The sequence below is a fragment of the Acipenser ruthenus genome, unplaced genomic scaffold, assembly GCF_902713425.1.
Source record: "Acipenser ruthenus unplaced genomic scaffold, fAciRut3.2 maternal haplotype, whole genome shotgun sequence".
Taxonomy (NCBI): Eukaryota; Metazoa; Chordata; class Actinopteri; order Acipenseriformes; family Acipenseridae; genus Acipenser; species Acipenser ruthenus.
The window spans coordinates 288,047-309,200 of NW_026707395.1; the positions used below are offsets into that span (position 1 = coordinate 288,047).

The following is a 21,154-nucleotide window of genomic DNA, read 5'->3' on the forward strand; positions in this document are numbered from 1 at the left end:
CATTTCTGCTTTCATGACTTTTATGTTTAGTGAGCTGGGGGTGATTCCTCCAAAATTTCCTTTTGTCCTCCACACATTTCAATTGTAAAATGTAATGCCTGCAGCACTTGATATTCCCAGGTGGTCTCCCATCCAAGTACTAACCAAGCCCAACATTGCTTAGCTTCTGAGATCAGACGAGATCAGGCTTATTCAAGGTGGTGTGGCCGCAGGCGATTGCATTTCTGCTTTCATGACTTTTATGTTTAGTGAGCTGGGGGTGATTCCTCCAAAATTTCCTTTTGTCCTCCACACATTTCAATTGTAAAATGTAATTACAAAAATGTAATGCCTGCAGCACTTGATATTCCCAGGTGGTCTCCCATCCAAGTACTAACCAAGCCCAACATTGCTTAGCTTCTGAGATCAGACGAGATCAGGCTTATTCAAGGTGGTGTGGCCGCAGGCGATTGCATTTCTGCTTTCATGACTTTTATGTTTAGTGAGCTGGGGGTGATTCCTCCAAAATTTCCTTTTGTCCTCCACACATTTCAATTGTAAAATGTAATGCCTGCAGCACTTGATATTCCCAGGTGGTCTCCCATCCAAGTACTAACCAAGCCCAACATTGCTTAGCTTCTGAGATCAGGCTTATTCAAGGTGGTGTGGCCGCAGGCGATTGCATTTCTGCTTTCATGACTTTTATGTTTAGTGAGCTGGGGGTGATTCCTCCAAAATTTCCTTTTGTCCTCCACACATTTCAATTGTAAAATGTAATGCCTGCAGCACTTGATATTCCCAGGTGGTCTCCCATCCAAGTACTAACCAAGCCCAACATTGCTTAGCTTCGGAGATCAGACGAGATCAGGCTTATTCAAGGTGGTGTGGCCGCAGGCGATTGCATTTCTGCTTTCATGACTTTTATGTTTAGTGAGCTGGGGGTGATTCCTCCAAAATTTCCTTTTGTCCTCCACACATTTCAATTGTAAAATGTAATTACAAAAATGTAATGCCTGCAGCACTTGATAGTCCCAGGTGGTCTCCCATCCAAGTACTAACCAAGCCCAACATTGCTTAGCTTCTGAGATCAGGCTTATTCAAGGTGGTGTGGCCGCAGGCGATTGCATTTCTGCTTTCATGACTTTTATGTTTAGTGAGCTGGGGGTGATTCCTCCAAAATTTCCTTTTGTCCTCCACACATTTCAATTGTAAAATGTAATGCCTGCAGCACTTGATATTCCCAGGTGGTCTCCCATCCAAGTACTAACCAAGCCCAACATTGCTTAGCTTCGGAGATCAGACGAGATCAGGCTTATTCAAGGTGGTGTGGCCGCAGGCGATTGCATTTCTGCTTTCATGACTTTTATGTTTAGTGAGCTGGGGGTGATTCCTCCAAAATTTCCTTTTGTCCTCCACACATTTCAATTGTAAAATGTAATTACAAAAATGTAATGCCTGCAGCACTTGATATTCCCAGGTGGTCTCCCATCCAAGTACTAACCAAGCCCAACATTGCTTAGCTTCTGAGATCAGACGAGATCAGGCTTATTCAAGGTGGTGTGGCCGCAGGCGATTGCATTTCTGCTTTCATGACTTTTATGTTTAGTGAGCTGGGGGTGATTCCTCCAAAATTTCCTTTTGTCCTCCACACATTTCAATTGTAAAATGTAATGCCTGCAGCACTTGATATTCCCAGGTGGTCTCCCATCCAAGTACTAACCAAGCCCAACATTGCTTAGCTTCTGAGATCAGACGAGATCAGGCTTATTCAAGGTGGTGTGGCCGCAGGCGATTGCATTTCTGCTTTCATGACTTTTATGTTTAGTGAGCTGGGGGTGATTCCTCCAAAATTTCCTTTTGTCCTCCACACATTTCAATTGTAAAATGTAATGCCTGCAGCACTTGATATTCCCAGGTGGTCTCCCATCCAAGTACTAACCAAGCCCAACATTGCTTAGCTTCTGAGATCAGACGAGATCAGGCTTATTCAAGGTGGTGTGGCCGCAGGCGATTGCATTTCTGCTTTCATGACTTTTATGTTTAGTGAGCTGGGGGTGATTCCTCCAAAATTTCCTTTTGTCCTCCACACATTTCAATTGTAAAATGTAATTACAAAAATGTAATGCCTGCAGCACTTGATATTCCCAGGTGGTCTCCCATCCAAGTACTAACCAAGCCCAACATTGCTTAGCTTCTGAGATCAGACGAGATCAGGCTTATTCAAGGTGGTGTGGCCGCAGGCGATTGCATTTCTGCTTTCATGACTTTTATGTTTAGTGAGCTGGGGGTGATTCCTCCAAAATTTCCTTTTGTCCTCCACACATTTCAATTGTAAAATGTAATGCCTGCAGCACTTGATATTCCCAGGTGGTCTCCCATCCAAGTACTAACCAAGCCCAACATTGCTTAGCTTCTGAGATCAGGCTTATTCAAGGTGGTGTGGCCGCAGGCGATTGCATTTCTGCTTTCATGACTTTTATGTTTAGTGAGCTGGGGGTGATTCCTCCAAAATTTCCTTTTGTCCTCCACACATTTCAATTGTAAAATGTAATTACAAAAATGTAATGCCTGCAGCACTTGATATTCCCAGGTGGTCTCCCATCCAAGTACTAACCAAGCCCAACATTGCTTAGCTTCTGAGATCAGACGAGATCAGGCTTATTCAAGGTGGTGTGGCCGCAGGCGATTGCATTTCTGCTTTCATGACTTTTATGTTTAGTGAGCTGGGGGTGATTCCTCCAAAATTTCCTTTTGTCCTCCACACATTTCAATTGTAAAATGTAATGCCTGCAGCACTTGATATTCCCAGGTGGTCTCCCATCCAAGTACTAACCAAGCCCAACATTGCTTAGCTTCTGAGATCAGGCTTATTCAAGGTGGTGTGGCCGCAGGCGATTGCATTTCTGCTTTCATGACTTTTATGTTTAGTGAGCTGGGGGTGATTCCTCCAAAATTTCCTTTTGTCCTCCACACATTTCAATTGTAAAATGTAATGCCTGCAGCACTTGATATTCCCAGGTGGTCTCCCATCCAAGTACTAACCAAGCCCAACATTGCTTAGCTTCTGAGATCAGACGAGATCAGGCTTATTCAAGGTGGTGTGGCCGCAGGCGATTGCATTTCTGCTTTCATGACTTTTATGTTTAGTGAGCTGGGGGTGATTCCTCCAAAATTTCCTTTTGTCCTCCACACATTTCAATTGTAAAATGTAATTACAAAAATGTAATGCCTGCAGCACTTGATATTCCCAGGTGGTCTCCCATCCAAGTACTAACCAAGCCCAACATTGCTTAGCTTCTGAGATCAGACGAGATCAGGCTTATTCAAGGTGGTGTGGCCGCAGGCGATTGCATTTCTGCTTTCATGACTTTTATGTTTAGTGAGCTGGGGGTGATTCCTCCAAAATTTCCTTTTGTCCTCCACACATTTCAATTGTAAAATGTAATTACAAAAATGTAATGCCTGCAGCACTTGATATTCCCAGGTGGTCTCCCATCCAAGTACTAACCAAGCCCAACATTGCTTAGCTTCTGAGATCAGACGAGATCAGGCTTATTCAAGGTGGTGTGGCCGCAGGCGATTGCATTTCTGCTTTCATGACTTTTATGTTTAGTGAGCTGGGGGTGATTCCTCCAAAATTTCCTTTTGTCCTCCACACATTTCAATTGTAAAATGTAATTACAAAAATGTAATGCCTGCAGCACTTGATATTCCCAGGTGGTCTCCCATCCAAGTACTAACCAAGCCCAACATTGCTTAGCTTCTGAGATCAGGCTTATTCAAGGTGGTGTGGCCGCAGGCGATTGCATTTCTGCTTTCATGACTTTTATGTTTAGTGAGCTGGGGGTGATTCCTCCAAAATTTCCTTTTGTCCTCCACACATTTCAATTGTAAAATGTAATTACTAAAATGTAATGCCTGCAGCACTTGATATTCCCAGGTGGTCTCCCATCCAAGTACTAACCAAGCCCAACATTGCTTAGCTTCTGAGATCAGGCTTATTCAAGGTGGTGTGGCCGCAGGCGATTGCATTTCTGCTTTCATGACTTTTATGTTTAGTGAGCTGGGGGTGATTCCTCCAAAATTTCCTTTTGTCCTCCACACATTTCAATTGTAAAATGTAATGCCTGCAGCACTTGATATTCCCAGGTGGTCTCCCATCCAAGTACTAACCAAGCCCAACATTGCTTAGCTTCTGAGATCAGGCTTATTCAAGGTGGTGTGGCCGCAGGCGATTGCATTTCTGCTTTCATGACTTTTATGTTTAGTGAGCTGGGGGTGATTCCTCCAAAATTTCCTTTTGTCCTCCACACATTTCAATTGTAAAATGTAATTACAAAAATGTAATGCCTGCAGCACTTGATATTCCCAGGTGGTCTCCCATCCAAGTACTAACCAAGCCCAACATTGCTTAGCTTCTGAGATCAGGCTTATTCAAGGTGGTGTGGCCGCAGGCGATTGCATTTCTGCTTTCATGACTTTTATGTTTAGTGAGCTGGGGGTGATTCCTCCAAAATTTCCTTTTGTCCTCCACACATTTCAATTGTAAAATGTAATGCCTGCAGCACTTGATATTCCCAGGTGGTCTCCCATCCAAGTACTAACCAAGCCCAACATTGCTTAGCTTCTGAGATCAGGCTTATTCAAGGTGGTGTGGCCGCAGGCGATTGCATTTCTGCTTTCATGACTTTTATGTTTAGTGAGCTGGGGGTGATTCCTCCAAAATTTCCTTTTGTCCTCCACACATTTCAATTGTAAAATGTAATTACAAAAATGTAATGCCTGCAGCACTTGATATTCCCAGGTGGTCTCCCATCCAAGTACTAACCAAGCCCAACATTGCTTAGCTTCTGAGATCAGGCTTATTCAAGGTGGTGTGGCCGCAGGCGATTGCATTTCTGCTTTCATGACTTTTATGTTTAGTGAGCTGGGGGTGATTCCTCCAAAATTTCCTTTTGTCCTCCACACATTTCAATTGTAAAATGTAATGCCTGCAGCACTTGATATTCCCAGGTGGTCTCCCATCCAAGTAGTAACCAAGCCCAACATTGCTTAGCTTCTGAGATCAGACGAGATCAGGCTTATTCAAGGTGGTGTGGCCGCAGGCGATTGCATTTCTGCTTTCATGACTTTTATGTTTAGTGAGCTGGGGGTGATTCCTCCAAAATTTCCTTTTGTCCTCCACACATTTCAATTGTAAAATGTAATTACAAAAATGTAATGCCTGCAGCACTTGATATTCCCAGGTGGTCTCCCATCCAAGTACTAACCAAGCCCAACATTGCTTAGCTTCTGAGATCAGGCTTATTCAAGGTGGTGTGGCCGCAGGCGATTGCATTTCTGCTTTCATGACTTTTATGTTTAGTGAGCTGGGGGTGATTCCTCCAAAATTTCCTTTTGTCCTCCACACATTTCAATTGTAAAATGTAATTACAAAAATGTAATGCCTGCAGCACTTGATATTCCCAGGTGGTCTCCCATCCAAGTACTAACCAAGCCCAACATTGCTTAGCTTCTGAGATCAGACGAGATCAGGCTTATTCAAGGTGGTGTGGCCGCAGGCGATTGCATTTCTGCTTTCATGACTTTTATGTTTAGTGAGCTGGGGGTGATTCCTCCAAAATTTCCTTTTGTCCTCCACACATTTCAATTGTAAAATGTAATTACAAAAATGTAATGCCTGCAGCACTTGATATTCCCAGGTGGTCTCCCATCCAAGTACTAACCAAGCCCAACATTGCTTAGCTTCTGAGATCAGACGAGATCAGGCTTATTCAAGGTGGTGTGGCCGCAGGCGATTGCATTTCTGCTTTCATGACTTTTATGTTTAGTGAGCTGGGGGTGATTCCTCCAAAATTTCCTTTTGTCCTCCACACATTTCAATTGTAAAATGTAATGCCTGCAGCACTTGATATTCCCAGGTGGTCTCCCATCCAAGTACTAACCAAGCCCAACATTGCTTAGCTTCTGAGATCAGACGAGATCAGGCTTATTCAAGGTGGTGTGGCCGCAGGCGATTGCATTTCTGCTTTCATGACTTTTATGTTTAGTGAGCTGGGGGTGATTCCTCCAAAATTTCCTTTTGTCCTCCACACATTTCAATTGTAAAATGTAATTACAAAAATGTAATGCCTGCAGCACTTGATATTCCCAGGTGGTCTCCCATCCAAGTACTAACCAAGCCCAACATTGCTTAGCTTCTGAGATCAGACGAGATCAGGCTTATTCAAGGTGGTGTGGCCGCAGGCGATTGCATTTCTGCTTTCATGACTTTTATGTTTAGTGAGCTGGGGGTGATTCCTCCAAAATTTCCTTTTGTCCTCCACACATTTCAATTGTAAAATGTAATGCCTGCAGCACTTGATATTCCCAGGTGGTCTCCCATCCAAGTACTAACCAAGCCCAACATTGCTTAGCTTCTGAGATCAGGCTTATTCAAGGTGGTGTGGCCGCAGGCGATTGCATTTCTGCTTTCATGACTTTTATGTTTAGTGAGCTGGGGGTGATTCCTCCAAAATTTCCTTTTGTCCTCCACACATTTCAATTGTAAAATGTAATTACAAAAATGTAATGCCTGCAGCACTTGATATTCCCAGGTGGTCTCCCATCCAAGTACTAACCAAGCCCAACATTGCTTAGCTTCTGAGATCAGACGAGATCAGGCTTATTCAAGGTGGTGTGGCCGCAGGCGATTGCATTTCTGCTTTCATGACTTTTATGTTTAGTGAGCTGGGGGTGATTCCTCCAAAATTTCCTTTTGTCCTCCACACATTTCAATTGTAAAATGTAATGCCTGCAGCACTTGATATTCCCAGGTGGTCTCCCATCCAAGTACTAACCAAGCCCAACATTGCTTAGCTTCTGAGATCAGGCTTATTCAAGGTGGTGTGGCCGCAGGCGATTGCATTTCTGCTTTCATGACTTTTATGTTTAGTGAGCTGGGGGTGATTCCTCCAAAATTTCCTTTTGTCCTCCACACATTTCAATTGTAAAATGTAATGCCTGCAGCACTTGATATTCCCAGGTGGTCTCCCATCCAAGTACTAACCAAGCCCAACATTGCTTAGCTTCTGAGATCAGACGAGATCAGGCTTATTCAAGGTGGTGTGGCCGCAGGCGATTGCATTTCTGCTTTCATGACTTTTATGTTTAGTGAGCTGGGGGTGATTCCTCCAAAATTTCCTTTTGTCCTCCACACATTTCAATTGTAAAATGTAATTACAAAAATGTAATGCCTGCAGCACTTGATATTCCCAGGTGGTCTCCCATCCAAGTACTAACCAAGCCCAACATTGCTTAGCTTCTGAGATCAGACGAGATCAGGCTTATTCAAGGTGGTGTGGCCGCAGGCGATTGCATTTCTGCTTTCATGACTTTTATGTTTAGTGAGCTGGGGGTGATTCCTCCAAAATTTCCTTTTGTCCTCCACACATTTCAATTGTAAAATGTAATGCCTGCAGCACTTGATATTCCCAGGTGGTCTCCCATCCAAGTACTAACCAAGCCCAGCATTGCTTAGCTTCTGAGATCAGACGAGATCAGGCTTATTCAAGGTGGTGTGGCCGCAGGCGATTGCATTTCTGCTTTCATGACTTTTATGTTTAGTGAGCTGGGGGTGATTCCTCCAAAATTTCCTTTTGTCCTCCACACATTTCAATTGTAAAATGTAATGCCTGCAGCACTTGATATTCCCAGGTGGTCTCCCATCCAAGTACTAACCAAGCCCAACATTGCTTAGCTTCTGAGATCAGGCTTATTCAAGGTGGTGTGGCCGCAGGCGATTGCATTTCTGCTTTCATGACTTTTATGTTTAGTGAGCTGGGGGTGATTCCTCCAAAATTTCCTTTTGTCCTCCACACATTTCAATTGTAAAATGTAATGCCTGCAGCACTTGATATTCCCAGGTGGTCTCCCATCCAAGTACTAACCAAGCCCAACATTGCTTAGCTCCTGAGATCAGACGAGATCAGGCTTATTCAAGGTGGTGTGGCCGCAGGCGATTGCATTTCTGCTTTCATGACTTTTATGTTTAGTGAGCTGGGGGTGATTCCTCCAAAATTTCCTTTTGTCCTCCACACATTTCAATTGTAAAATGTAATTACAAAAATGTAATGCCTGCAGCACTTGATATTCCCAGGTGGTCTCCCATCCAAGTACTAACCAAGCCCAACATTGCTTAGCTTCTGAGATCAGACGAGATCAGGCTTATTCAAGGTGGTGTGGCCGCAGGCGATTGCATTTCTGCTTTCATGACTTTTATGTTTAGTGAGCTGGGGGTGATTCCTCCAAAATTTCCTTTTGTCCTCCACACATTTCAATTGTAAAATGTAATTACAAAAATGTAATGCCTGCAGCACTTGATATTCCCAGGTGGTCTCCCATCCAAGTACTAACCAAGCCCAACATTGCTTAGCTTCTGAGATCAGGCTTATTCAAGGTGGTGTGGCCGCAGGCGATTGCATTTCTGCTTTCATGACTTTTATGTTTAGTGAGCTGGGGGTGATTCCTCCAAAATTTCCTTTTGTCCTCCACACATTTCAATTGTAAAATGTAATGCCTGCAGCACTTGATATTCCCAGGTGGTCTCCCATCCAAGTACTAACCAAGCCCAACATTGCTTAGCTTCTGAGATCAGGCTTATTCAAGGTGGTGTGGCCGCAGGCGATTGCATTTCTGCTTTCATGACTTTTATGTTTAGTGAGCTGGGGGTGATTCCTCCAAAATTTCCTTTTGTCCTCCACACATTTCAATTGTAAAATGTAATGCCTGCAGCACTTGATATTCCCAGGTGGTCTCCCATCCAAGTACTAACCAAGCCCAACATTGCTTAGCTTCTGAGATCAGACGAGATCAGGCTTATTCAAGGTGGTGTGGCCGCAGGCGATTGCATTTCTGCTTTCATGACTTTTATGTTTAGTGAGCTGGGGGTGATTCCTCCAAAATTTCCTTTTGTCCTCCACACATTTCAATTGTAAAATGTAATTACAAAAATGTAATGCCTGCAGCACTTGATATTCCCAGGTGGTCTCCCATCCAAGTACTAACCAAGCCCAACATTGCTTAGCTTCTGAGATCAGGCTTATTCAAGGTGGTGTGGCCGCAGGCGATTGCATTTCTGCTTTCATGACTTTTATGTTTAGTGAGCTGGGGGTGATTCCTCCAAAATTTCCTTTTGTCCTCCACACATTTCAATTGTAAAATGTAATTACAAAAATGTAATGCCTGCAGCACTTGATATTCCCAGGTGGTCTCCCATCCAAGTACTAACCAAGCCCAACATTGCTTAGCTTCTGAGATCAGGCTTATTCAAGGTGGTGTGGCCGCAGGCGATTGCATTTCTGCTTTCATGACTTTTATGTTTAGTGAGCTGGGGGTGATTCCTCCAAAATTTCCTTTTGTCCTCCACACATTTCAATTGTAAAATGTAATTACAAAAATGTAATGCCTGCAGCACTTGATATTCCCAGGTGGTCTCCCATCCAAGTACTAACCAAGCCCAACATTGCTTAGCTTCTGAGATCAGACGAGATCAGGCTTATTCAAGGTGGTGTGGCCGCAGGCGATTGCATTTCTGCTTTCATGACTTTTATGTTTAGTGAGCTGGGGGTGATTCCTCCAAAATTTCCTTTTGTCCTCCACACATTTCAATTGTAAAATGTAATTACAAAAATGTAATGCCTGCAGCACTTGATATTCCCAGGTGGTCTCCCATCCAAGTACTAACCAAGCCCAACATTGCTTAGCTTCTGAGATCAGGCTTATTCAAGGTGGTGTGGCCGCAGGCGATTGCATTTCTGCTTTCATGACTTTTATGTTTAGTGAGCTGGGGGTGATTCCTCCAAAATTTCCTTTTGTCCTCCACACATTTCAATTGTAAAATGTAATGCCTGCAGCACTTGATATTCCCAGGTGGTCTCCCATCCAAGTACTAACCAAGCCCAACATTGCTTAGCTTCTGAGATCAGACGAGATCAGGCTTATTCAAGGTGGTGTGGCCGCAGGCGATTGCATTTCTGCTTTCATGACTTTTATGTTTAGTGAGCTGGGGGTGATTCCTCCAAAATTTCCTTTTGTCCTCCACACATTTCAATTGTAAAATGTAATTACAAAAATGTAATGCCTGCAGCACTTGATATTCCCAGGTGGTCTCCCATCCAAGTACTAACCAAGCCCAACATTGCTTAGCTTCTGAGATCAGGCTTATTCAAGGTGGTGTGGCCGCAGGCGATTGCATTTCTGCTTTCATGACTTTTATGTTTAGTGAGCTGGGGGTGATTCCTCCAAAATTTCCTTTTGTCCTCCACACATTTCAATTGTAAAATGTAATGCCTGCAGCACTTGATATTCCCAGGTGGTCTCCCATCCAAGTACTAACCAAGCCCAACATTGCTTAGCTTCTGAGATCAGACGAGATCAGGCTTATTCAAGGTGGTGTGGCCGCAGGCGATTGCATTTCTGCTTTCATGACTTTTATGTTTAGTGAGCTGGGGGTGATTCCTCCAAAATTTCCTTTTGTCCTCCACACATTTCAATTGTAAAATGTAATTACAAAAATGTAATGCCTGCAGCACTTGATATTCCCAGGTGGTCTCCCATCCAAGTACTAACCAAGCCCAACATTGCTTAGCTTCGGAGATCAGACGAGATCAGGCTTATTCAAGGTGGTGTGGCCGCAGGCGATTGCATTTCTGCTTTCATGACTTTTATGTTTAGTGAGCTGGGGGTGATTCCTCCAAAATTTCCTTTTGTCCTCCACACATTTCAATTGTAAAATGTAATGCCTGCAGCACTTGATATTCCCAGGTGGTCTCCCATCCAAGTACTAACCAAGCCCAACATTGCTTAGCTTCTGAGATCAGGCTTATTCAAGGTGGTGTGGCCGCAGGCGATTGCATTTCTGCTTTCATGACTTTTATGTTTAGTGAGCTGGGGGTGATTCCTCCAAAATTTCCTTTTGTCCTCCACACATTTCAATTGTAAAATGTAATGCCTGCAGCACTTGATATTCCCAGGTGGTCTCCCATCCAAGTACTAACCAAGCCCAACATTGCTTAGCTTCTGAGATCAGACGAGATCAGGCTTATTCAAGGTGGTGTGGCCGCAGGCGATTGCATTTCTGCTTTCATGACTTTTATGTTTAGTGAGCTGGGGGTGATTCCTCCAAAATTTCCTTTTGTCCTCCACACATTTCAATTGTAAAATGTAATTACAAAAATGTAATGCCTGCAGCACTTGATATTCCCAGGTGGTCTCCCATCCAAGTACTAACCAAGCCCAACATTGCTTAGCTTCTGAGATCAGACGAGATCAGGCTTATTCAAGGTGGTGTGGCCGCAGGCGATTGCATTTCTGCTTTCATGACTTTTATGTTTAGTGAGCTGGGGGTGATTCCTCCAAAATTTCCTTTTGTCCTCCACACATTTCAATTGTAAAATGTAATGCCTGCAGCACTTGATATTCCCAGGTGGTCTCCCATCCAAGTACTAACCAAGCCCAACATTGCTTAGCTTCTGAGATCAGGCTTATTCAAGGTGGTGTGGCCGCAGGCGATTGCATTTCTGCTTTCATGACTTTTATGTTTAGTGAGCTGGGGGTGATTCCTCCAAAATTTCCTTTTGTCCTCCACACATTTCAATTGTAAAATGTAATGCCTGCAGCACTTGATATTCCCAGGTGGTCTCCCATCCAAGTACTAACCAAGCCCAACATTGCTTAGCTTCTGAGATCAGGCTTATTCAAGGTGGTGTGGCCGCAGGCGATTGCATTTCTGCTTTCATGACTTTTATGTTTAGTGAGCTGGGGGTGATTCCTCCAAAATTTCCTTTTGTCCTCCACACATTTCAATTGTAAAATGTAATGCCTGCAGCACTTGATATTCCCAGGTGGTCTCCCATCCAAGTACTAACCAAGCCCAACATTGCTTAGCTTCTGAGATCAGACGAGATCAGGCTTATTCAAGGTGGTGTGGCCGCAGGCGATTGCATTTCTGCTTTCATGACTTTTATGTTTAGTGAGCTGGGGGTGATTCCTCCAAAATTTCCTTTTGTCCTCCACACATTTCAATTGTAAAATGTAATGCCTGCAGCACTTGATATTCCCAGGTGGTCTCCCATCCAAGTACTAACCAAGCCCAACATTGCTTAGCTTCTGAGATCAGGCTTATTCAAGGTGGTGTGGCCGCAGGCGATTGCATTTCTGCTTTCATGACTTTTATGTTTAGTGAGCTGGGGGTGATTCCTCCAAAATTTCCTTTTGTCCTCCACACATTTCAATTGTAAAATGTAATTACAAAAATGTAATGCCTGCAGCACTTGATATTCCCAGGTGGTCTCCCATCCAAGTACTAACCAAGCCCAACATTGCTTAGCTTCTGAGATCAGACGAGATCAGGCTTATTCAAGGTGGTGTGGCCGCAGGCGCTTGCATTTCTGCTTTCATGACTTTTATGTTTAGTGAGCTGGGGGTGATTCCTCCAAAATTTCCTTTTGTCCTCCACACATTTCAATTGTAAAATGTAATGCCTGCAGCACTTGATATTCCCAGGTGGTCTCCCATCCAAGTACTAACCAAGCCCAACATTGCTTAGCTTCTGAGATCAGGCTTATTCAAGGTGGTGTGGCCGCAGGCGATTGCATTTCTGCTTTCATGACTTTTATGTTTAGTGAGCTGGGGGTGATTCCTCCAAAATTTCCTTTTGTCCTCCACACATTTCAATTGTAAAATGTAATGCCTGCAGCACTTGATATTCCCAGGTGGTCTCCCATCCAAGTACTAACCAAGCCCAACATTGCTTAGCTTCTGAGATCAGGCTTATTCAAGGTGGTGTGGCCGCAGGCGATTGCATTTCTGCTTTCATGACTTTTATGTTTAGTGAGCTGGGGGTGATTCCTCCAAAATTTCCTTTTGTCCTCCACACATTTCAATTGTAAAATGTAATTACAAAAATGTAATGCCTGCAGCACTTGATATTCCCAGGTGGTCTCCCATCCAAGTACTAACCAAGCCCAACATTGCTTAGCTTCTGAGATCAGACGAGATCAGGCTTATTCAAGGTGGTGTGGCCGCAGGCGATTGCATTTCTGCTTTCATGACTTTTATGTTTAGTGAGCTGGGGGTGATTCCTCCAAAATTTCCTTTTGTCCTCCACACATTTCAATTGTAAAATGTAATTACAAAAATGTAATGCCTGCAGCACTTGATATTCCCAGGTGGTCTCCCATCCAAGTACTAACCAAGCCCAACATTGCTTAGCTTCTGAGATCAGACGAGATCAGGCTTATTCAAGGTGGTGTGGCCGCAGGCGATTGCATTTCTGCTTTCATGACTTTTATGTTTAGTGAGCTGGGGGTGATTCCTCCAAAATTTCCTTTTGTCCTCCACACATTTCAATTGTAAAATGTAATTACAAAAATGTAATGCCTGCAGCACTTGATATTCCCAGGTGGTCTCCCATCCAAGTACTAACCAAGCCCAACATTGCTTAGCTTCTGAGATCAGGCTTATTCAAGGTGGTGTGGCCGCAGGCGATTGCATTTCTGCTTTCATGACTTTTATGTTTAGTGAGCTGGGGGTGATTCCTCCAAAATTTCCTTTTGTCCTCCACACATTTCAATTGTAAAATGTAATGCCTGCAGCACTTGATATTCCCAGGTGGTCTCCCATCCAAGTACTAACCAAGCCCAACATTGCTTAGCTTCTGAGATCAGACGAGATCAGGCTTATTCAAGGTGGTGTGGCCGCAGGCGATTGCATTTCTGCTTTCATGACTTTTATGTTTAGTGAGCTGGGGGTGATTCCTCCAAAATTTTCTTTTGTCCTCCACACATTTCAATTGTAAAATGTAATTACAAAAATGTAATGCCTGCAGCACTTGATATTCCCAGGTGGTCTCCCATCCAAGTACTAACCAAGCCCAACATTGCTTAGCTTCTGAGATCAGACGAGATCAGGCTTATTCAAGGTGGTGTGGCCGCAGGCGATTGCATTTCTGCTTTCATGACTTTTATGTTTAGTGAGCTGGGGGTGATTCCTCCAAAATTTCCTTTTGTCCTCCACACATTTCAATTGTAAAATGTAATGCCTGCAGCACTTGATATTCCCAGGTGGTCTCCCATCCAAGTACTAACCAAGCCCAACATTGCTTAGCTTCTGAGATCAGGCTTATTCAAGGTGGTGTGGCCGCAGGCGATTGCATTTCTGCTTTCATGACTTTTATGTTTAGTGAGCTGGGGGTGATTCCTCCAAAATTTCTTTTTGTCCTCCACACATTTCAATTGTAAAATGTAATGCCTGCAGCACTTGATATTCCCAGGTGGTCTCCCATCCAAGTACTAACCAAGCCCAACATTGCTTAGCTTCTGAGATCAGACGAGATCAGGCTTATTCAAGGTGGTGTGGCCGCAGGCGATTGCATTTCTGCTTTCATGACTTTTATGTTTAGTGAGCTGGGGGTGATTCCTCCAAAATTTCCTTTTGTCCTCCACACATTTCAATTGTAAAATGTAATTACAAAAATGTAATGCCTGCAGCACTTGATATTCCCAGGTGGTCTCCCATCCAAGTACTAACCAAGCCCAACATTGCTTAGCTTCTGAGATCAGACGAGATCAGGCTTATTCAAGGTGGTGTGGCCGCAGGCGATTGCATTTCTGCTTTCATGACTTTTATGTTTAGTGAGCTGGGGGTGATTCCTCCAAAATTTCCTTTTGTCCTCCACACATTTCAATTGTAAAATGTAATTACAAAAATGTAATGCCTGCAGCACTTGATATTCCCAGGTGGTCTCCCATCCAAGTACTAACCAAGCCCAACATTGCTTAGCTTCTGAGATCAGGCTTATTCAAGGTGGTGTGGCCGCAGGCGATTGCATTTCTGCTTTCATGACTTTTATGTTTAGTGAGCTGGGGGTGATTCCTCCAAAATTTCCTTTTGTCCTCCACACATTTCAATTGTAAAATGTAATGCCTGCAGCACTTGATATTCCCAGGTGGTCTCCCATCCAAGTACTAACCAAGCCCAACATTGCTTAGCTTCTGAGATCAGACGAGATCAGGCTTATTCAAGGTGGTGTGGCCGCAGGCGATTGCATTTCTGCTTTCATGACTTTTATGTTTAGTGAGCTGGGGGTGATTCCTCCAAAATTTCCTTTTGTCCTCCACACATTTCAATTGTAAAATGTAATGCCTGCAGCACTTGATATTCCCAGGTGGTCTCCCATCCAAGTACTAACCAAGCCCAACATTGCTTAGCTTCTGAGATCAGGCTTATTCAAGGTGGTGTGGCCGCAGGCGATTGCATTTCTGCTTTCATGACTTTTATGTTTAGTGAGCTGGGGGTGATTCCTCCAAAATTTCCTTTTGTCCTCCACACATTTCAATTGTAAAATGTAATGCCTGCAGCACTTGATATTCCCAGGTGGTCTCCCATCCAAGTACTAACCAAGCCCAACATTGCTTAGCTTCTGAGATCAGGCTTATTCAAGGTGGTGTGGCCGCAGGCGATTGCATTTCTGCTTTTATGACTTTTATGTTTAGTGAGCTGGGGGTGATTCCTCCAAAATTTCCTTTTGTCCTCCACACATTTCAATTGTAAAATGTAATTACAAAAATGTAATGCCTGCAGCACTTGATATTCCCAGGTGGTCTCCCATCCAAGTACTAACCAAGCCCAACATTGCTTAGCTTCTGAGATCAGACGAGATCAGGCTTATTCAAGGTGGTGTGGCCGCAGGCGATTGCATTTCTGCTTTCATGACTTTTATGTTTAGTGAGCTGGGGGTGATTCCTCCAAAATTTCCTTTTGTCCTCCACACATTTCAATTGTAAAATGTAATTACAAAAATGTAATGCCTGCAGCACTTGATATTCCCAGGTGGTCTCCCATCCAAGTACTAACCAAGCCCAACATTGCTTAGCTTCTGAGATCAGACGAGATCAGGCTTATTCAAGGTGGTGTGGCCGCAGGCAATTGCATTTCTGCTTTCATGACTTTTATGTTTAGTGAGCTGGGGGTGATTCCTCCAAAATTTCCTTTTGTCCTCCACACATTTCAATTGTAAAATGTAATGCCTGCAGCACTTGATATTCCCAGGTGGTCTCCCATCCAAGTACTAACCAAGCCCAACATTGCTTAGCTTCTGAGATCAGGCTTATTCAAGGTGGTGTGGCCGCAGGCGATTGCATTTCTGCTTTCATGACTTTTATGTTTAGTGAGCTGGGGGTGATTCCTCCAAAATTTCCTTTTGTCCTCCACACATTTCAATTGTAAAATGTAATTACAAAAATGTAATGCCTGCAGCACTTGATATTCCCAGGTGGTCTCCCATCCAAGTACTAACCAAGCCCAACATTGCTTAGCTTCGGAGATCAGACGAGATCAGGCTTATTCAAGGTGGTGTGGCCGCAGGCGATTGCATTTCTGCTTTCATGACTTTTATGTTTAGTGAGCTGGGGGTGATTCCTCCAAAATTTCCTTTTGTCCTCCACACATTTCAATTGTAAAATGTAATGCCTGCAGCACTTGATATTCCCAGGTGGTCTCCCATCCAAGTACTAACCAAGCCCAACATTGCTTAGCTTCTGAGATCAGACGAGATCAGGCTTATTCAAGGTGGTGTGGCGGCAGGCGATTGCATTTCTGCTTTCATGACTTTTATGTTTAGTGAGCTGGGGGTGATTCCTCCAAAATTTCCTTTTGTCCTCCACACATTTCAATTGTAAAATGTAATGCCTGCAGCACTTGATATTCCCAGGTGGTCTCCCATCCAAGTACTAACCAAGCCCAACATTGCTTAGCTTCTGAGATCAGACGAGATCAGGCTTATTCAAGGTGGTGTGGCCGCAGGCGATTGCATTTCTGCTTTCATGACTTTTATGTTTAGTGAGCTGGGGGTGATTCCTCCAAAATTTCCTTTTGTCCTCCACACATTTCAATTGTAAAATGTAATGCCTGCAGCACTTGATATTCCCAGGTGGTCTCCCATCCAAGTACTAACCAAGCCCAACATTGCTTAGCTTCGGAGATCAGGCTTATTCAAGGTGGTGTGGCCGCAGGCGATTGCATTTCTGCTTTCATGACTTTTATGTTTAGTGAGCTGGGGGTGATTCCTCCAAAATTTCCTTTTGTCCTCCACACATTTCAATTGTAAAATGTAATTACAAAAATGTAATGCCTGCAGCACTTGATATTCCCAGGTGGTCTCCCATCCAAGTACTAACCAAGCCCAACATTGCTTAGCTTCTGAGATCAGACGAGATCAGGCTTATTCAAGGTGGTGTGGCCGCAGGCGATTGCATTTCTGCTTTCATGACTTTTATGTTTAGTGAGCTGGGGGTGATTCCTCCAAAATTTCCTTTTGTCCTCCACACATTTCAATTGTAAAATGTAATTACAAAAATGTAATGCCTGCAGCACTTGATATTCCCAGGTGGTCTCCCATCCAAGTACTAACCAAGCCCAACATTGCTTAGCTTCTGAGATCAGACGAGATCAGGCTTATTCAAGGTGGTGTGGCCGCAGGCGATTGCATTTCTGCTTTCATGACTTTTATGTTTAGTGAGCTGGGGGTGATTCCTCCAAAATTTCCTTTTGTCCTCCACACATTTCAATTGTAAAATGTAATGCCTGCAGCACTTGATATTCCCAGGTGGTCTCCCATCCAAGTACTAACCAAGCCCAACATTGCTTAGCTTCTGAGATCAGGCTTATTCAAGGTGGTGTGGCCGCAGGCGATTGCATTTCTGCTTTCATGACTTTTATGTTTAGTGAGCTGGGGGTGATTCCTCCAAAATTTCCTTTTGTCCTCCACACATTTCAATTGTAAAATGTAATTACTAAAATGTAATGCCTGCAGCACTTGATATTCCCAGGTGGTCTCCCATCCAAGTACTAACCAAGCCCAACATTGCTTAGCTTCGGAGATCAGACGAGATCAGGCTTATTCAAGGTGGTGTGGCCGCAGGCGATTGCATTTCTGCTTTCATGACTTTTATGTTTAGTGAGCTGGGGGTGATTCCTCCAAAATTTCCTTTTGTCCTCCACACATTTCAATTGTAAAATGTAATGCCTGCAGCACTTGATATTCCCAGGTGGTCTCCCATCCAAGTACTAACCAAGCCCAACATTGCTTAGCTTCTGAGATCAGACGAGATCAGGCTTATTCAAGGTGGTGTGGCGGCAGGCGATTGCATTTCTGCTTTCATGACTTTTATGTTTAGTGAGCTGGGGGTGATTCCTCCAAAATTTCCTTTTGTCCTCCACACATTTCAATTGTAAAATGTAATGCCTGCAGCACTTGATATTCCCAGGTGGTCTCCCATCCAAGTACTAACCAAGCCCAACATTGCTTAGCTTCTGAGATCAGACGAGATCAGGCTTATTCAAGGTGGTGTGGCCGCAGGCGATTGCATTTCTGCTTTCATGACTTTTATGTTTAGTGAGCTGGGGGTGATTCCTCCAAAATTTCCTTTTGTCCTCCACACATTTCAATTGTAAAATGTAATGCCTGCAGCACTTGATATTCCCAGGTGGTCTCCCATCCAAGTACTAACCAAGCCCAACATTGCTTAGCTTCTGAGATCAGACGAGATCAGGCTTATTCAAGGTGGTGTGGCCGCAGGCGATTGCATTTCTGCTTTCATGACTTTTATGTTTAGTGAGCTGGGGGTGATTCCTCCAAAATTTCCTTTTGTCCTCCACACATTTCAATTGTAAAATGTAATGCCTGCAGCACTTGATATTCCCAGGTGGTCTCCCATCCAAGTACTAACCAAGCCCAACATTGCTTAGCTTCTGAGATCAGACGAGATCAGGCTTATTCAAGGTGGTGTGGCGGCAGGCGATTGCATTTCTGCTTTCATGACTTTTATGTTTAGTGAGCTGGGGGTGATTCCTCCAAAATTTCCTTTTGTCCTCCACACATTTCAATTGTAAAATGTAATGCCTGCAGCACTTGATATTCCCAGGTGGTCTCCCATCCAAGTACTAACCAAGCCCAACATTGCTTAGCTTCTGAGATCAGACGAGATCAGGCTTATTCAAGGTGGTGTGGCCGCAGGCGATTGCATTTCTGCTTTCATGACTTTTATGTTTAGTGAGCTGGGGGTGATTCCTCCAAAATTTCCTTTTGTCCTCCACACATTTCAATTGTAAAATGTAATGCCTGCAGCACTTGATATTCCCAGGTGGTCTCCCATCCAAGTACTAACCAAGCCCAACATTGCTTAGCTTCTGAGATCAGACGAGATCAGGCTTATTCAAGGTGGTGTGGCCGCAGGCGATTGCATTTCTGCTTTCATGACTTTTATGTTTAGTGAGCTGAGGGGTGATTCCTCCAAAATTTCCTTTTGTCCTCCACACATTTCAATTGTAAAATGTAATTACTAAAATGTAATGCCTGCAGCACTTGATATTCCCAGGTGGTCTCCCATCCAAGTACTAACCAAGCCCAACATTGCTTAGCTTCTGAGATCAGGCTTATTCAAGGTGGTGTGGCCGCAGGCGATTGCATTTCTGCTTTCATGACTTTTATGTTTAGTGAGCTGGGGGTGATTCCTCCAAAATTTCCTTTTGTCCTCCACACATTTCAATTGTAAAATGTAATTACAAAAATGTAATGCCTGCAGCACTTGATATTCCCAGGTGGTCTCCCATCCAAGTACTAACCAAGCCCAACATTGCTTAGCTTCTGAGATCAGACGAGATCAGGCTTATTCAAGGTGGTGTGGCCGCAGGCGATTGCGTTTCTGCTTTCATGACTTTTATGTTTAGTGAGCTGGGGGTGATTCCTCCAAAATTTCCTTTTGTCCTCCACACATTTCAATTGTAAAATGTAATGCCTGCAGCACTTGATATTCCCAGGTGGTCTCCCATCCAAGTACTAACCAAGCCCAACATTGCTTAGCTTCTGAGATCAGACGAGATCAGGCTTATTCAAGGTGGTGTGGCCGCAGGCGATTGCATTTCTGCTTTCATGACTTTTATGTTTAGTGAGCTGGGGGTGATTCCTCCAAAATTTCCTTTTGTCCTCCACACATTTCAATTGTAAAATGTAATGCCTGCAGCACTTGATATTCCCAGGTGGTCTCCCATCCAAGTACTAACCAAGCCCAACATTGCTTAGCTTCTGAGATCAGACGAGATCAGGCTTATTCAAGGTGGTGTGGCCGCAGGCGATTGCATTTCTGCTTTCATGACTTTTATGTTTAGTGAGCTGGGGGTGATTCCTCCAAAATTTCCTTTTGTCCTCCACACATTTCAATTGTAAAATGTAATTACAAAAATGTAATGCCTGCAGCACTTGATATTCCCAGGTGGTCTCCCATCCAAGTACTAACCAAGCCCAACATTGCTTAGCTTCTGAGATAGGGCTTATTCAAGGTGGTGTGGCCGCAGGCGATTGCATTTCTGCTTTCATGACTTTTATGTTTAGTGAGCTGGGGGTGATTCCTCCAAAATTTCCTTTTGTCCTCCACACATTTCAATTGTAAAATGTAATTACAAAAATGTAATGCCTGCAGCACTTGATATTCCCAGGTGGTCTCCCATCCAAGTACTAACCAAGCCCAACATTGCTTAGCTTCTGAGATCAGACGAGATCAGGCTTATTCAAGGTGGTGTGGCCGCAGGCGATTGCATTTCTGCTTTCATGACTTTTATGTTTAGTGAGCTGGGGGTGATTCCTCCAAAATTTCCTTTTGTCCTCCACACATTTCAATTGTAAAATGTAATGCCTGCAGCACTTGATATTCCCAGGTGGTCTCCCATCCAAGTACTAACCAAGCCCAACATTGCTTAGCTTCTGAGATCAGGCTTATTCAAGGTGGTGTGGCCGCAGGCGATTGCATTTCTGCTTTCATGACTTTTATGTTTAGTGAGCTGGGGGTGATTCCTCCAAAATTTCCTTTTGTCCTCCACACATTTCAATTGTAAAATGTAATTACAAAAATGTAATGCCTGCAGCACTTGATATTCCCAGGTGGTCTCCCATCCAAGTACTAACCAAGCCCAACATTGCTTAGCTTCTGAGATCAGACGAGATCAGGCTTATTCAAGGTGGTGTGGCCGCAGGCGATTGCATTTCTGCTTTCATGACTTTTATGTTTAGTGAGCTGGGGGTGATTCCTCCAAAATTTCCTTTTGTCCTCCACACATTTCAATTGTAAAATGTAATTACAAA

The 21,154-nt window shown here is 43.8% G+C and overlaps 58 non-coding genes and 37 pseudogenes across 58 annotated transcripts; all 95 read right to left on the reverse strand.

The window, feature by feature from the left end:
- Positions 1-95: 95 nt before the first annotated feature.
- LOC131725729 (5S ribosomal RNA) lies at positions 96-214 on the reverse strand. The gene has a single exon (XR_009320908.1). It is a non-coding gene; the product is annotated as a 5S ribosomal RNA (ribosomal RNA).
- A 114-nt stretch (positions 215-328) lies between these two features.
- LOC131725730 (5S ribosomal RNA) lies at positions 329-447 on the reverse strand. The gene has a single exon (XR_009320909.1). It is a non-coding gene; the product is annotated as a 5S ribosomal RNA (ribosomal RNA).
- A 100-nt stretch (positions 448-547) lies between these two features.
- On the reverse strand, positions 548-656 carry LOC131726727 (5S ribosomal RNA; annotated as a pseudogene).
- A 100-nt stretch (positions 657-756) lies between these two features.
- LOC131726324 (5S ribosomal RNA) lies at positions 757-875 on the reverse strand. The gene has a single exon (XR_009321510.1). It is a non-coding gene; the product is annotated as a 5S ribosomal RNA (ribosomal RNA).
- A 114-nt stretch (positions 876-989) lies between these two features.
- Positions 990-1,098, reverse strand: LOC131726860 (5S ribosomal RNA; annotated as a pseudogene).
- Positions 1,099-1,198: 100 nt separating this feature from the next.
- Positions 1,199-1,317, reverse strand: LOC131726325 (5S ribosomal RNA). The gene has a single exon (XR_009321511.1). It is a non-coding gene; the product is annotated as a 5S ribosomal RNA (ribosomal RNA).
- Positions 1,318-1,431: 114 nt separating this feature from the next.
- LOC131725731 (5S ribosomal RNA) lies at positions 1,432-1,550 on the reverse strand. The gene has a single exon (XR_009320910.1). It is a non-coding gene; the product is annotated as a 5S ribosomal RNA (ribosomal RNA).
- Positions 1,551-1,650: 100 nt separating this feature from the next.
- On the reverse strand, positions 1,651-1,769 carry LOC131725733 (5S ribosomal RNA). The gene has a single exon (XR_009320912.1). It is a non-coding gene; the product is annotated as a 5S ribosomal RNA (ribosomal RNA).
- Positions 1,770-1,869: 100 nt separating this feature from the next.
- Positions 1,870-1,988, reverse strand: LOC131725734 (5S ribosomal RNA). Its single transcript, XR_009320913.1, has one exon. It is a non-coding gene; the product is annotated as a 5S ribosomal RNA (ribosomal RNA).
- A 114-nt stretch (positions 1,989-2,102) lies between these two features.
- On the reverse strand, positions 2,103-2,221 carry LOC131725735 (5S ribosomal RNA). Its single transcript, XR_009320914.1, has one exon. It is a non-coding gene; the product is annotated as a 5S ribosomal RNA (ribosomal RNA).
- Positions 2,222-2,321: 100 nt separating this feature from the next.
- LOC131726728 (5S ribosomal RNA) lies at positions 2,322-2,430 on the reverse strand (annotated as a pseudogene).
- A 114-nt stretch (positions 2,431-2,544) lies between these two features.
- On the reverse strand, positions 2,545-2,663 carry LOC131725736 (5S ribosomal RNA). Its single transcript, XR_009320915.1, has one exon. It is a non-coding gene; the product is annotated as a 5S ribosomal RNA (ribosomal RNA).
- Positions 2,664-2,763: 100 nt separating this feature from the next.
- Positions 2,764-2,872, reverse strand: LOC131726729 (5S ribosomal RNA; annotated as a pseudogene).
- A 100-nt stretch (positions 2,873-2,972) lies between these two features.
- LOC131725737 (5S ribosomal RNA) lies at positions 2,973-3,091 on the reverse strand. The gene has a single exon (XR_009320916.1). It is a non-coding gene; the product is annotated as a 5S ribosomal RNA (ribosomal RNA).
- Positions 3,092-3,205: 114 nt separating this feature from the next.
- LOC131725738 (5S ribosomal RNA) lies at positions 3,206-3,324 on the reverse strand. The gene has a single exon (XR_009320917.1). It is a non-coding gene; the product is annotated as a 5S ribosomal RNA (ribosomal RNA).
- Positions 3,325-3,438: 114 nt separating this feature from the next.
- Positions 3,439-3,557, reverse strand: LOC131725739 (5S ribosomal RNA). Its single transcript, XR_009320918.1, has one exon. It is a non-coding gene; the product is annotated as a 5S ribosomal RNA (ribosomal RNA).
- Positions 3,558-3,671: 114 nt separating this feature from the next.
- LOC131726730 (5S ribosomal RNA) lies at positions 3,672-3,780 on the reverse strand (annotated as a pseudogene).
- Positions 3,781-3,894: 114 nt separating this feature from the next.
- On the reverse strand, positions 3,895-4,003 carry LOC131726731 (5S ribosomal RNA; annotated as a pseudogene).
- A 100-nt stretch (positions 4,004-4,103) lies between these two features.
- Positions 4,104-4,212, reverse strand: LOC131726732 (5S ribosomal RNA; annotated as a pseudogene).
- A 114-nt stretch (positions 4,213-4,326) lies between these two features.
- Positions 4,327-4,435, reverse strand: LOC131726733 (5S ribosomal RNA; annotated as a pseudogene).
- A 100-nt stretch (positions 4,436-4,535) lies between these two features.
- On the reverse strand, positions 4,536-4,644 carry LOC131726734 (5S ribosomal RNA; annotated as a pseudogene).
- Positions 4,645-4,758: 114 nt separating this feature from the next.
- LOC131726735 (5S ribosomal RNA) lies at positions 4,759-4,867 on the reverse strand (annotated as a pseudogene).
- Positions 4,868-4,967: 100 nt separating this feature from the next.
- On the reverse strand, positions 4,968-5,086 carry LOC131726362 (5S ribosomal RNA). The gene has a single exon (XR_009321551.1). It is a non-coding gene; the product is annotated as a 5S ribosomal RNA (ribosomal RNA).
- Positions 5,087-5,200: 114 nt separating this feature from the next.
- On the reverse strand, positions 5,201-5,309 carry LOC131726737 (5S ribosomal RNA; annotated as a pseudogene).
- Positions 5,310-5,423: 114 nt separating this feature from the next.
- Positions 5,424-5,542, reverse strand: LOC131725740 (5S ribosomal RNA). The gene has a single exon (XR_009320919.1). It is a non-coding gene; the product is annotated as a 5S ribosomal RNA (ribosomal RNA).
- A 114-nt stretch (positions 5,543-5,656) lies between these two features.
- On the reverse strand, positions 5,657-5,775 carry LOC131725741 (5S ribosomal RNA). The gene has a single exon (XR_009320920.1). It is a non-coding gene; the product is annotated as a 5S ribosomal RNA (ribosomal RNA).
- Positions 5,776-5,875: 100 nt separating this feature from the next.
- LOC131725742 (5S ribosomal RNA) lies at positions 5,876-5,994 on the reverse strand. Its single transcript, XR_009320921.1, has one exon. It is a non-coding gene; the product is annotated as a 5S ribosomal RNA (ribosomal RNA).
- Positions 5,995-6,108: 114 nt separating this feature from the next.
- LOC131725744 (5S ribosomal RNA) lies at positions 6,109-6,227 on the reverse strand. The gene has a single exon (XR_009320923.1). It is a non-coding gene; the product is annotated as a 5S ribosomal RNA (ribosomal RNA).
- Positions 6,228-6,327: 100 nt separating this feature from the next.
- On the reverse strand, positions 6,328-6,436 carry LOC131726738 (5S ribosomal RNA; annotated as a pseudogene).
- Positions 6,437-6,550: 114 nt separating this feature from the next.
- On the reverse strand, positions 6,551-6,669 carry LOC131725745 (5S ribosomal RNA). The gene has a single exon (XR_009320924.1). It is a non-coding gene; the product is annotated as a 5S ribosomal RNA (ribosomal RNA).
- Positions 6,670-6,769: 100 nt separating this feature from the next.
- Positions 6,770-6,878, reverse strand: LOC131726739 (5S ribosomal RNA; annotated as a pseudogene).
- Positions 6,879-6,978: 100 nt separating this feature from the next.
- On the reverse strand, positions 6,979-7,097 carry LOC131725746 (5S ribosomal RNA). Its single transcript, XR_009320925.1, has one exon. It is a non-coding gene; the product is annotated as a 5S ribosomal RNA (ribosomal RNA).
- A 114-nt stretch (positions 7,098-7,211) lies between these two features.
- Positions 7,212-7,330, reverse strand: LOC131725747 (5S ribosomal RNA). Its single transcript, XR_009320926.1, has one exon. It is a non-coding gene; the product is annotated as a 5S ribosomal RNA (ribosomal RNA).
- Positions 7,331-7,430: 100 nt separating this feature from the next.
- Positions 7,431-7,549, reverse strand: LOC131726114 (5S ribosomal RNA). The gene has a single exon (XR_009321297.1). It is a non-coding gene; the product is annotated as a 5S ribosomal RNA (ribosomal RNA).
- A 100-nt stretch (positions 7,550-7,649) lies between these two features.
- On the reverse strand, positions 7,650-7,758 carry LOC131726740 (5S ribosomal RNA; annotated as a pseudogene).
- A 100-nt stretch (positions 7,759-7,858) lies between these two features.
- Positions 7,859-7,977, reverse strand: LOC131726218 (5S ribosomal RNA). Its single transcript, XR_009321401.1, has one exon. It is a non-coding gene; the product is annotated as a 5S ribosomal RNA (ribosomal RNA).
- Positions 7,978-8,091: 114 nt separating this feature from the next.
- LOC131725748 (5S ribosomal RNA) lies at positions 8,092-8,210 on the reverse strand. Its single transcript, XR_009320927.1, has one exon. It is a non-coding gene; the product is annotated as a 5S ribosomal RNA (ribosomal RNA).
- Positions 8,211-8,324: 114 nt separating this feature from the next.
- LOC131726741 (5S ribosomal RNA) lies at positions 8,325-8,433 on the reverse strand (annotated as a pseudogene).
- Positions 8,434-8,533: 100 nt separating this feature from the next.
- LOC131726742 (5S ribosomal RNA) lies at positions 8,534-8,642 on the reverse strand (annotated as a pseudogene).
- Positions 8,643-8,742: 100 nt separating this feature from the next.
- LOC131725749 (5S ribosomal RNA) lies at positions 8,743-8,861 on the reverse strand. Its single transcript, XR_009320928.1, has one exon. It is a non-coding gene; the product is annotated as a 5S ribosomal RNA (ribosomal RNA).
- Positions 8,862-8,975: 114 nt separating this feature from the next.
- On the reverse strand, positions 8,976-9,084 carry LOC131726743 (5S ribosomal RNA; annotated as a pseudogene).
- Positions 9,085-9,198: 114 nt separating this feature from the next.
- Positions 9,199-9,307, reverse strand: LOC131726744 (5S ribosomal RNA; annotated as a pseudogene).
- Positions 9,308-9,421: 114 nt separating this feature from the next.
- LOC131725750 (5S ribosomal RNA) lies at positions 9,422-9,540 on the reverse strand. Its single transcript, XR_009320929.1, has one exon. It is a non-coding gene; the product is annotated as a 5S ribosomal RNA (ribosomal RNA).
- Positions 9,541-9,654: 114 nt separating this feature from the next.
- LOC131726745 (5S ribosomal RNA) lies at positions 9,655-9,763 on the reverse strand (annotated as a pseudogene).
- A 100-nt stretch (positions 9,764-9,863) lies between these two features.
- On the reverse strand, positions 9,864-9,982 carry LOC131725751 (5S ribosomal RNA). Its single transcript, XR_009320930.1, has one exon. It is a non-coding gene; the product is annotated as a 5S ribosomal RNA (ribosomal RNA).
- Positions 9,983-10,096: 114 nt separating this feature from the next.
- LOC131726746 (5S ribosomal RNA) lies at positions 10,097-10,205 on the reverse strand (annotated as a pseudogene).
- Positions 10,206-10,305: 100 nt separating this feature from the next.
- Positions 10,306-10,424, reverse strand: LOC131725752 (5S ribosomal RNA). Its single transcript, XR_009320931.1, has one exon. It is a non-coding gene; the product is annotated as a 5S ribosomal RNA (ribosomal RNA).
- A 114-nt stretch (positions 10,425-10,538) lies between these two features.
- On the reverse strand, positions 10,539-10,657 carry LOC131726326 (5S ribosomal RNA). The gene has a single exon (XR_009321512.1). It is a non-coding gene; the product is annotated as a 5S ribosomal RNA (ribosomal RNA).
- Positions 10,658-10,757: 100 nt separating this feature from the next.
- On the reverse strand, positions 10,758-10,866 carry LOC131726748 (5S ribosomal RNA; annotated as a pseudogene).
- Positions 10,867-10,966: 100 nt separating this feature from the next.
- Positions 10,967-11,085, reverse strand: LOC131725753 (5S ribosomal RNA). Its single transcript, XR_009320932.1, has one exon. It is a non-coding gene; the product is annotated as a 5S ribosomal RNA (ribosomal RNA).
- Positions 11,086-11,199: 114 nt separating this feature from the next.
- On the reverse strand, positions 11,200-11,318 carry LOC131725755 (5S ribosomal RNA). Its single transcript, XR_009320934.1, has one exon. It is a non-coding gene; the product is annotated as a 5S ribosomal RNA (ribosomal RNA).
- Positions 11,319-11,418: 100 nt separating this feature from the next.
- On the reverse strand, positions 11,419-11,527 carry LOC131726749 (5S ribosomal RNA; annotated as a pseudogene).
- A 100-nt stretch (positions 11,528-11,627) lies between these two features.
- LOC131726750 (5S ribosomal RNA) lies at positions 11,628-11,736 on the reverse strand (annotated as a pseudogene).
- Positions 11,737-11,836: 100 nt separating this feature from the next.
- LOC131725756 (5S ribosomal RNA) lies at positions 11,837-11,955 on the reverse strand. The gene has a single exon (XR_009320935.1). It is a non-coding gene; the product is annotated as a 5S ribosomal RNA (ribosomal RNA).
- Positions 11,956-12,055: 100 nt separating this feature from the next.
- LOC131726751 (5S ribosomal RNA) lies at positions 12,056-12,164 on the reverse strand (annotated as a pseudogene).
- A 114-nt stretch (positions 12,165-12,278) lies between these two features.
- Positions 12,279-12,397, reverse strand: LOC131725757 (5S ribosomal RNA). Its single transcript, XR_009320936.1, has one exon. It is a non-coding gene; the product is annotated as a 5S ribosomal RNA (ribosomal RNA).
- Positions 12,398-12,497: 100 nt separating this feature from the next.
- LOC131726752 (5S ribosomal RNA) lies at positions 12,498-12,606 on the reverse strand (annotated as a pseudogene).
- A 100-nt stretch (positions 12,607-12,706) lies between these two features.
- LOC131726753 (5S ribosomal RNA) lies at positions 12,707-12,815 on the reverse strand (annotated as a pseudogene).
- A 114-nt stretch (positions 12,816-12,929) lies between these two features.
- On the reverse strand, positions 12,930-13,048 carry LOC131725758 (5S ribosomal RNA). Its single transcript, XR_009320937.1, has one exon. It is a non-coding gene; the product is annotated as a 5S ribosomal RNA (ribosomal RNA).
- Positions 13,049-13,162: 114 nt separating this feature from the next.
- On the reverse strand, positions 13,163-13,281 carry LOC131725759 (5S ribosomal RNA). The gene has a single exon (XR_009320938.1). It is a non-coding gene; the product is annotated as a 5S ribosomal RNA (ribosomal RNA).
- A 114-nt stretch (positions 13,282-13,395) lies between these two features.
- Positions 13,396-13,504, reverse strand: LOC131726754 (5S ribosomal RNA; annotated as a pseudogene).
- A 100-nt stretch (positions 13,505-13,604) lies between these two features.
- Positions 13,605-13,723, reverse strand: LOC131725760 (5S ribosomal RNA). The gene has a single exon (XR_009320939.1). It is a non-coding gene; the product is annotated as a 5S ribosomal RNA (ribosomal RNA).
- A 114-nt stretch (positions 13,724-13,837) lies between these two features.
- LOC131725761 (5S ribosomal RNA) lies at positions 13,838-13,956 on the reverse strand. The gene has a single exon (XR_009320940.1). It is a non-coding gene; the product is annotated as a 5S ribosomal RNA (ribosomal RNA).
- Positions 13,957-14,056: 100 nt separating this feature from the next.
- On the reverse strand, positions 14,057-14,165 carry LOC131726755 (5S ribosomal RNA; annotated as a pseudogene).
- Positions 14,166-14,265: 100 nt separating this feature from the next.
- Positions 14,266-14,384, reverse strand: LOC131725762 (5S ribosomal RNA). The gene has a single exon (XR_009320941.1). It is a non-coding gene; the product is annotated as a 5S ribosomal RNA (ribosomal RNA).
- Positions 14,385-14,498: 114 nt separating this feature from the next.
- Positions 14,499-14,617, reverse strand: LOC131725763 (5S ribosomal RNA). Its single transcript, XR_009320942.1, has one exon. It is a non-coding gene; the product is annotated as a 5S ribosomal RNA (ribosomal RNA).
- Positions 14,618-14,731: 114 nt separating this feature from the next.
- Positions 14,732-14,840, reverse strand: LOC131726756 (5S ribosomal RNA; annotated as a pseudogene).
- Positions 14,841-14,940: 100 nt separating this feature from the next.
- Positions 14,941-15,059, reverse strand: LOC131725764 (5S ribosomal RNA). The gene has a single exon (XR_009320943.1). It is a non-coding gene; the product is annotated as a 5S ribosomal RNA (ribosomal RNA).
- A 100-nt stretch (positions 15,060-15,159) lies between these two features.
- Positions 15,160-15,268, reverse strand: LOC131726757 (5S ribosomal RNA; annotated as a pseudogene).
- A 100-nt stretch (positions 15,269-15,368) lies between these two features.
- On the reverse strand, positions 15,369-15,477 carry LOC131726759 (5S ribosomal RNA; annotated as a pseudogene).
- Positions 15,478-15,591: 114 nt separating this feature from the next.
- On the reverse strand, positions 15,592-15,710 carry LOC131725766 (5S ribosomal RNA). Its single transcript, XR_009320945.1, has one exon. It is a non-coding gene; the product is annotated as a 5S ribosomal RNA (ribosomal RNA).
- A 114-nt stretch (positions 15,711-15,824) lies between these two features.
- Positions 15,825-15,943, reverse strand: LOC131725767 (5S ribosomal RNA). The gene has a single exon (XR_009320946.1). It is a non-coding gene; the product is annotated as a 5S ribosomal RNA (ribosomal RNA).
- A 100-nt stretch (positions 15,944-16,043) lies between these two features.
- Positions 16,044-16,152, reverse strand: LOC131726760 (5S ribosomal RNA; annotated as a pseudogene).
- A 114-nt stretch (positions 16,153-16,266) lies between these two features.
- Positions 16,267-16,385, reverse strand: LOC131726327 (5S ribosomal RNA). The gene has a single exon (XR_009321513.1). It is a non-coding gene; the product is annotated as a 5S ribosomal RNA (ribosomal RNA).
- Positions 16,386-16,485: 100 nt separating this feature from the next.
- Positions 16,486-16,604, reverse strand: LOC131726382 (5S ribosomal RNA). Its single transcript, XR_009321571.1, has one exon. It is a non-coding gene; the product is annotated as a 5S ribosomal RNA (ribosomal RNA).
- Positions 16,605-16,704: 100 nt separating this feature from the next.
- LOC131725768 (5S ribosomal RNA) lies at positions 16,705-16,823 on the reverse strand. Its single transcript, XR_009320947.1, has one exon. It is a non-coding gene; the product is annotated as a 5S ribosomal RNA (ribosomal RNA).
- Positions 16,824-16,923: 100 nt separating this feature from the next.
- On the reverse strand, positions 16,924-17,032 carry LOC131726844 (5S ribosomal RNA; annotated as a pseudogene).
- A 114-nt stretch (positions 17,033-17,146) lies between these two features.
- LOC131725769 (5S ribosomal RNA) lies at positions 17,147-17,265 on the reverse strand. The gene has a single exon (XR_009320948.1). It is a non-coding gene; the product is annotated as a 5S ribosomal RNA (ribosomal RNA).
- Positions 17,266-17,379: 114 nt separating this feature from the next.
- LOC131725770 (5S ribosomal RNA) lies at positions 17,380-17,498 on the reverse strand. The gene has a single exon (XR_009320949.1). It is a non-coding gene; the product is annotated as a 5S ribosomal RNA (ribosomal RNA).
- Positions 17,499-17,598: 100 nt separating this feature from the next.
- LOC131726761 (5S ribosomal RNA) lies at positions 17,599-17,707 on the reverse strand (annotated as a pseudogene).
- Positions 17,708-17,821: 114 nt separating this feature from the next.
- LOC131726329 (5S ribosomal RNA) lies at positions 17,822-17,940 on the reverse strand. Its single transcript, XR_009321515.1, has one exon. It is a non-coding gene; the product is annotated as a 5S ribosomal RNA (ribosomal RNA).
- Positions 17,941-18,040: 100 nt separating this feature from the next.
- LOC131726383 (5S ribosomal RNA) lies at positions 18,041-18,159 on the reverse strand. Its single transcript, XR_009321572.1, has one exon. It is a non-coding gene; the product is annotated as a 5S ribosomal RNA (ribosomal RNA).
- Positions 18,160-18,259: 100 nt separating this feature from the next.
- On the reverse strand, positions 18,260-18,378 carry LOC131725772 (5S ribosomal RNA). The gene has a single exon (XR_009320951.1). It is a non-coding gene; the product is annotated as a 5S ribosomal RNA (ribosomal RNA).
- Positions 18,379-18,478: 100 nt separating this feature from the next.
- LOC131725773 (5S ribosomal RNA) lies at positions 18,479-18,597 on the reverse strand. The gene has a single exon (XR_009320952.1). It is a non-coding gene; the product is annotated as a 5S ribosomal RNA (ribosomal RNA).
- A 100-nt stretch (positions 18,598-18,697) lies between these two features.
- LOC131726384 (5S ribosomal RNA) lies at positions 18,698-18,816 on the reverse strand. Its single transcript, XR_009321573.1, has one exon. It is a non-coding gene; the product is annotated as a 5S ribosomal RNA (ribosomal RNA).
- A 100-nt stretch (positions 18,817-18,916) lies between these two features.
- Positions 18,917-19,035, reverse strand: LOC131725774 (5S ribosomal RNA). Its single transcript, XR_009320953.1, has one exon. It is a non-coding gene; the product is annotated as a 5S ribosomal RNA (ribosomal RNA).
- Positions 19,036-19,135: 100 nt separating this feature from the next.
- LOC131725775 (5S ribosomal RNA) lies at positions 19,136-19,254 on the reverse strand. Its single transcript, XR_009320954.1, has one exon. It is a non-coding gene; the product is annotated as a 5S ribosomal RNA (ribosomal RNA).
- A 115-nt stretch (positions 19,255-19,369) lies between these two features.
- On the reverse strand, positions 19,370-19,478 carry LOC131726762 (5S ribosomal RNA; annotated as a pseudogene).
- A 114-nt stretch (positions 19,479-19,592) lies between these two features.
- On the reverse strand, positions 19,593-19,711 carry LOC131725776 (5S ribosomal RNA). The gene has a single exon (XR_009320955.1). It is a non-coding gene; the product is annotated as a 5S ribosomal RNA (ribosomal RNA).
- A 100-nt stretch (positions 19,712-19,811) lies between these two features.
- LOC131725778 (5S ribosomal RNA) lies at positions 19,812-19,930 on the reverse strand. The gene has a single exon (XR_009320957.1). It is a non-coding gene; the product is annotated as a 5S ribosomal RNA (ribosomal RNA).
- Positions 19,931-20,030: 100 nt separating this feature from the next.
- On the reverse strand, positions 20,031-20,149 carry LOC131725779 (5S ribosomal RNA). Its single transcript, XR_009320958.1, has one exon. It is a non-coding gene; the product is annotated as a 5S ribosomal RNA (ribosomal RNA).
- A 114-nt stretch (positions 20,150-20,263) lies between these two features.
- Positions 20,264-20,372, reverse strand: LOC131726868 (5S ribosomal RNA; annotated as a pseudogene).
- A 114-nt stretch (positions 20,373-20,486) lies between these two features.
- On the reverse strand, positions 20,487-20,605 carry LOC131725780 (5S ribosomal RNA). The gene has a single exon (XR_009320959.1). It is a non-coding gene; the product is annotated as a 5S ribosomal RNA (ribosomal RNA).
- Positions 20,606-20,705: 100 nt separating this feature from the next.
- Positions 20,706-20,814, reverse strand: LOC131726763 (5S ribosomal RNA; annotated as a pseudogene).
- Positions 20,815-20,928: 114 nt separating this feature from the next.
- Positions 20,929-21,047, reverse strand: LOC131725781 (5S ribosomal RNA). The gene has a single exon (XR_009320960.1). It is a non-coding gene; the product is annotated as a 5S ribosomal RNA (ribosomal RNA).
- Between the last annotated feature and the right edge of the window lie 107 nt (positions 21,048-21,154).